The sequence below is a fragment of the Oryx dammah genome, unplaced genomic scaffold (assembly GCF_014754425.2).
Source record: "Oryx dammah isolate SB20612 unplaced genomic scaffold, SCBI_Odam_1.1 HiC_scaffold_11, whole genome shotgun sequence".
NCBI classification, from domain to species: domain Eukaryota; kingdom Metazoa; phylum Chordata; class Mammalia; order Artiodactyla; family Bovidae; genus Oryx; species Oryx dammah.
The window spans coordinates 35,823,932-35,830,375 of NW_024070195.1; positions in this window are offsets into that span (position 1 = coordinate 35,823,932).

Consider the following 6,444-nt stretch of genomic DNA (forward strand, 5'->3'; position numbering starts at 1 on the left):
TTGGAAGGGACCCAGGCCAGCCTGACTGGGGGGACTTGGGTTCAGGGAAGGAGGGTCCTGAGATGAGGTGAGGGGGATAAGTACTGCCGATGGGGAAGACACTGAGAGCTGTTACTCAAAGGGAGTGCATGCTGATTTGCCTATAATGATGCCTAGTGCAACATCACATCCACTGGCAGCCTCCAGAAGTAACTATATTGCCATTGACTAAGCTTAGAGTTTTGGAAATAGGCCAGGCAGTGACTTTAGTGTTTTCTGTGTGAAATCGGACTTAATGCTCTCAACCATCCTGGGAGGGCATGTGGATTATCCCCATTTTACACAGAAAGGTTAAGGCCCCTGTTTGGGGTCATCAGCCCCAAAGCGGCAGGGCCAGGATTAAAATGAGGACTTTTTGTTCCTGAGGCCAAACATTCACCTGCTGTGTGTGTGTTCCCTCTCATTTGGTCCTTTATTTGTTTAATAAATATTTATTGAGCATCTATTAAATGCCAAGGGCTGATTCAGTTACTGGGGCATGGCAAAGAACAGAACAAATGAAAATCCTTGTCCTCATGCAGCTTGAGGGGGTAAGTCATATACATGGTCTGTTTGGTAGTGCTAGGAAGAAAAGGCAGAGAAGGGGGACAGAGTGACATGTTATTTTATAGGGTGGCCAGAGAAGAACTTTGAAAAGGAAATAATTGAGAAAAGATCTGAAAAAGCTGAGGGAAATAATTCTAGGGATATCTAAGGGGGAAGTGTTCCAAGGAGCAGAAGAGCAGATGCAAAGGTCCTAAGGTGGGAGCATTCCTGGTGTGTTTCAGGACCAAGTAGGGACATTTGTGTGGCTTGGGGGTCTTAGGAGGTGAGGCCAGAGAGATAAACAAAGGCTAAGTAGGCTGGCATCACCGACTCAATGGGCACGAATTTGAGCAAGCTCCAAGAGATAGTGTAGGACAGGGAAGCCTGGTGTACTGCAGTCCATGGGGTCACAAAGAGTCAGCTATGACTTAGCAACTGAACAAGTACACTGGGGCCTTAAGGGCTGTTCTAAGGACCTTGGCTTTTTCTGTGAGTGAGATAGGAAGACACTGTCTTTGAACAGATGAGTCACGTGGTCTAACAGATATTTGTAGGCTCACCCAGGCAGCTTTGTTGAGAACAGAGCAAAGGTGAGAGAGAGCAGAAGCAGAAGGACTGGTTAGAAGCATACTGAAATGAATGAAGGATGATGGGGGCCCCTGGAGCAGTCCCTGAGCTGGAGCAATGTCAGGGGGGACTGGATGAATTTTGTTCTTCATGTGGTTTGTGCTGAGCTGGGGCCATGGGTTTTTGTGTCTAGGGCAGGGCAAACGCTCTCAGGGCAACAGAAGGTGGGGATCAGAGTCACCAAGAGGCTGAAAATGAGGAACCGAAGAATGTTGGGGAACTAGTCTGAACATAGCTCCCAGAGCTAGTGGGGGGTGGTGATGAGAAGGTAGGGGACCCTTTCCATGGTCTAATTAGAGGATAAGAGTCAGCAAGGTTGGGAGGATCTGGGGCTCTCTCCTCCAGAGAGTTCTGGGCAGCATGGCACCCTATGAGTAAGATGCCCAAGCATTTTGATCTGTCATAGTTTATATCTGTTGTCCAGGTATAATTGTTACTGGCTCCCCAGTCACTCCCAAAGTGCTCCAGTACCTAGACTATATGGTCACCTTCCTTATTAGGCTTGTTGCTAATTCTGGCATTCTTATCCAGAAGTTATTTTTTTTCAGGCATTTTTTCCAGGGGATGTAAGGCACAGGATAGTGGTAGTGGTGCCTGCGTCCTCAGAGAAAAGGCAGTGATCGCTGATAAATAACAAACACACGTTATTATTATAATTAGCATTGCACAAACAACCAACATTTAAATGCAAAGAGATCACTTCGTCCTTTTATTTGGTCAACAATTATTGAGGGCTTCTAAGAGCCAGACACTCCTGGAGTAAACACCAAGAATATGGACATGAATGAGGTGCTGCCCCACCAGGAGCAGCTGCCAGTCTTAATAGCTTTGGGGGGCATTCGGGCACTCAGGCTTTCATTATCACCTTTGGTCCAAACGCCTGTCTCACAGGGGTATGTATTATTGTCTTCATTTTGCAGGTTAGAGCCCTGTAGCTCAGAAAGGTGATTTGTATAAGATCACACGAGGATTTAAGTCCAGGTCTTCTGAGCTTATGTTCTTATTTCCAGGGCTGCGCCCAGCTAGCTCTGATCGATGCATCTCTAAAGCATTATCTCCCACTTCTGGCTGCAGCTACTGGACTAAGGAAGAGTAAAATGTCTTGTGGGGGGGAGGTGGGGAGAGGGATCCTTTCAGCTCGCTGTTCCCTTGTGGGAAAGACTTCTTTCCTGAGGGTGAAAGTAAAAGTCACTCAGTCGTGTCTGACTCTTTGAGACCCCATGGACTGTATAGTTCATGAATTCTCCAGGCCAGAATACTAGAGTGGGTAGCCTTTCCCTTCTCTAGGGGGTCTTCCCAACGCAGGGATAGAACCCAAGTCTCCCGCACTGCAGGTGGATTCTTTACTAGCTGAGCCAAAAGGAAAGCCCAAGAACACTGCGGGGGTTGGGGGACACTTTCCATGGTCTAATTAGAGGATAGGAGTCAGCAAGGTTGACAAAAAGGTGATAATGAAAGCCCGAGTGCCCGAATGCCCCCCAAAGCTATAGGAGAGGGTAGCCTATCCCTTTTCTAGCGGATCTTCCCGACCCAAGAATCGAACTGGGGCCTCATGCATTGCAGGCAGATTCTTTACCAACTGATGAGCTATCATCTTACATTTTGGCTGTAGTGTATGCCCTAGGGGCTTCCCAGCTGGCACCAGTGGTAAAGAACCTGCCTGTCAATACAGGAGGCCTAAGAGACATAGGTTCAATCCCTGGGTTGGGAAGATCCCCTGGAGGAGGTCATGGCAAGCCACTCCAGCATTCTTGCCTGGAGAATCCCACAGACAGAGGAACCTGGCAGGCTGCAGCCATAGGGTTGCAAAGAGTTGGACACGTCTGAAGCAACTTAGCACACACGCATGCACGCATGTATGTCCTAGATTGGGGAGAAGGAAAGATCCATGTTTATATCCTCATCTCAGACCTCGATTCACTGTGTGATGATGTTGGCCAAATCACTTAGCATCTCTGGATGGTCCTCAGTGTCCCCGCCTGTGACAAAGGCTGAGTTATTGCTCGTATTCCAGGATGCCCAAAGGGATGAAAATGTGGAATCAGGGCCGCTCCCAAAGACCTGTAGTGTGGGGATGAACAGTGTGGTGGAAATTTTCTGAGTGATGTTGGGAGATGGCACAGAGGTGGTCCATGTTCCTCCCTGAAGACATGATCCGTCACCCCTGCCAACTCTATACACTGGGGAGGGTGCCCTGGACCTCCCTGGACTGATGACTGACAGTTTCCTTTCCCACTGCTCCTTCCCCCGCACCCCCTTCCCTGGAGGCTCTCTGACTCCCTCTGGCTATTTATGGCACCTCCTAGGGGCCCACATTCCTGCCTTGTCCCTGGCTTTCCTTTCCAAGCTAGTCCAGTTTCCCTGGCTGGCCCCAGAGTACAGCAGTTAATCTGGGGGGGTCGGGTGCCAGGGGCCAGACCCTTCCTCCTCCTGCAGCTGCCACTGTCCTCTTTTTAGTGCGGGCACTCCCCCCACACCTCCGTGTTAGTACTCTTGGGTATGTTTCTATCAATAAACCGCTTCTGTCGAGGAGGAAAATGAGAAACAAGTATTTATTTCAGTGGTGTCAGCAGGGTGTTGGGACTTGAACTCATGTCTGTCAGCCTCCAAGTTCCATGCTTTTCCCACTGTGTTATGCAGCCTGGAATTCAGTAATGCGAGAGCTGACACCAGCCCAACCCTCCCTGGGGTGTGATGTGGTTCTAAGCAGGTCACATAAATGAACTCATTTACTCCTCGTAAGGATGTTGGGGTAGGTACTAGTATTTCCTTCATTTTATTGGTGGGGGAAATTGAGATCAGAGAGGTTAAGTGACTTGCCCAAAGTCACACAGCTAGTGAGAACAGAGCTTTGGGCTACTAGAGTCTTAAGTCCTCCACCTTTCAGTCCCAACTGCTACCAGGACCCCTGAGGCCAGGCTCTGAGGGAGGAGGGGCAAGAAGGAGACCAAGGGGAGAAGGTGTTCTTGCAGGGAGACTGAGCTCTGGGGAGCAACTTGTGTATGAAGGATGTGTGTGTGTGTGCGTGTGTGTGTGTAGGGGGTATAGGTATAGAGACAGCAGACAGCAGATTAGTGGGAATGGAAACTCACAAGGGAATTCTCCCACGCTGTCTTGAGACCCAGCCCCCTGTGTCTGGGAGGAGCTGGGTTAGGCCCCGGGCCTGCATCTTTCGGCCCTGTTTCCCATGGTCATTTCAGAAAACCTTCCGAGGTCCTAGGAGGTGCTGAGGAGGAGGTGGCAGGGTCAGGCACGGCTCTTCCTCGGGTCTCGGCCAGAAGCCGAGCTGTCCTCACTGGGAAGGGAGTAGAGAGGCCGCGAGGGGGCTGGTGGAAAATAGCTGCCTCACCAGGGGAAGGTTTAAATTCTCACTCTGGGAAAGCAGATACCTTGGGAGCCCGCTGATGGAATGGATGCTTCATGTGCAGGGACAGCTGGCGCCCCAACAGCACGTTGCCCCAGCGACACAGCCTGGGTGTGCCCGCCCCGCGGTCACTACTGAGACGAGGTACACAAACAATGGGCCACAGGCACGAGGCACCCCCTGGTGGGCAGGAGCCTGCCCCTGCTGGCAACCGCTCTGTTGATATAAACAACAGGGCGTGTCTGGAGCCTTGGCGGGGTGCAGTGAAGGGGCCCCAGGTCTCCCAGAGTCTGAGGCTCCCTGGGAAGGGAGGAGAAACTCAAATCACACAGGGCAGGATGGAGTTTCCAGTCTTCTCCTGGGCAGGACACCATGCTTGGCTGGCCATGCAGGATGCACGGCCTGGGGAAAAGTGGTGACAACTGGGACTTTAGTCCTGGTCACCTCGGTCTTCCATTCCAGCGGCCACTCCCAGCACCACCCGGCCCCCAGGGCTGGCTGGCTCTTCGAGTCTTTGAGGAGAGCGATCTGATTAGAATCGTGCCCATTAGGTGACTAATAGTATTCCCCTTTGAAGGAGTGTTTGCAGGGCCACAAAACCTACTGGGAGAAAGCGGTAAACTTAATAATCAACTTCTCAGAGGAGACTTTCAGCCCTTGGAAATGTGCTGGAGTAGGTGCAGGTGGAGTGGGAAGGAGCTCGCTGGCTGCCTCTCTGCCCAGGTCATTTCTGGGCAGGCTGGGGGGACCTCAGAGATACAGACACCAGAGGGACAAAAGAGGCTGATTAGACACCGCTGAGGCTCCTGTGACAAAGAGGGCTTCTCCTAGCTTGCAGGTCAGAAGCAGGGGCTTTTGTTATGAAGGGTCCTTGAAAGCTCGGTTGGGGGAAGGGGCCTCAGTGGACTCTGCGTGAGGGTGGAGGTGGGCGGTCCAGATTTGAGTGGATGCCTGCCAAAGTCAGGCTTTGTTTGGACGGGTAACTTCATCACTGATGAAGATGGGCAAGAAAGCTTTAAAACAAAAATATCTTGTGCTTGTTTTCTGAAACTACAAGAAAAGGGAACTCTGGAAAGACTCTGAAACAGGGGAGCCCCGGGAGATAGAATGCGGGGAGCACAGAGGGAGCAAGCCTTCGGAGCCCTGGCGTGACCTTGACCGTACTCGAGGGCCTTACACCTGCGCTAGAGCATCTCAGCTACCTGCCCACAGGGCAGGACCACTGCTTGTCCACTGAGCATACACCTACCAGCCTGCCCACCTCACCTGCCCCCGTGTATCCCCACTCTGCAGACACTGGCAAAGGGAGGAAGGAGAAAGGGACTGGGGGGCAAAGAAAGGATGAAGATACAGCAGAGTGAGGGATCCCCCTGCCTCCTGGGGTTGCCATTCCACCGGGAGCTGCTCCCCACCTCTCCAGACACTGGTGGAGGGCTTGTCTCTCCCCTACTCACCGAGTGAATCATTTTCAGACACCATGTTCCTCTCAGAGGCAAATGGAAAAACACTGCCCAAGGACACAGAAGCACACACACATGGCTCGGACTGTGGAATCCCGGCACACGTCTGGCAAAGGGAGGAAACAACTCCGACTCTATTTAGGCACAACTCTTTCACTTTTCACTTTCATGCATTGGAGAAGGAAATGGCAACCCACTCCAGTGTTCTTGCCTGGAGAATCCCAGGGACAGAGGAGCCTGGTAGGAGGCCATCTGTGGGGTCGCACAGAGTCGGACATGACTGAAGCGACATAGCAGTAGCAGCTAGGTGACGAGAGAGGAGGGGCCAAGGGCAGTGTGTATTCCAGGCTGGGCTCAGAGCTGGAAAGCAGGGTAGAGGAAGGGCGAGAGGCCAGGCAGGTGGGGAGGTGAGGGTGGAGGACGGGGATC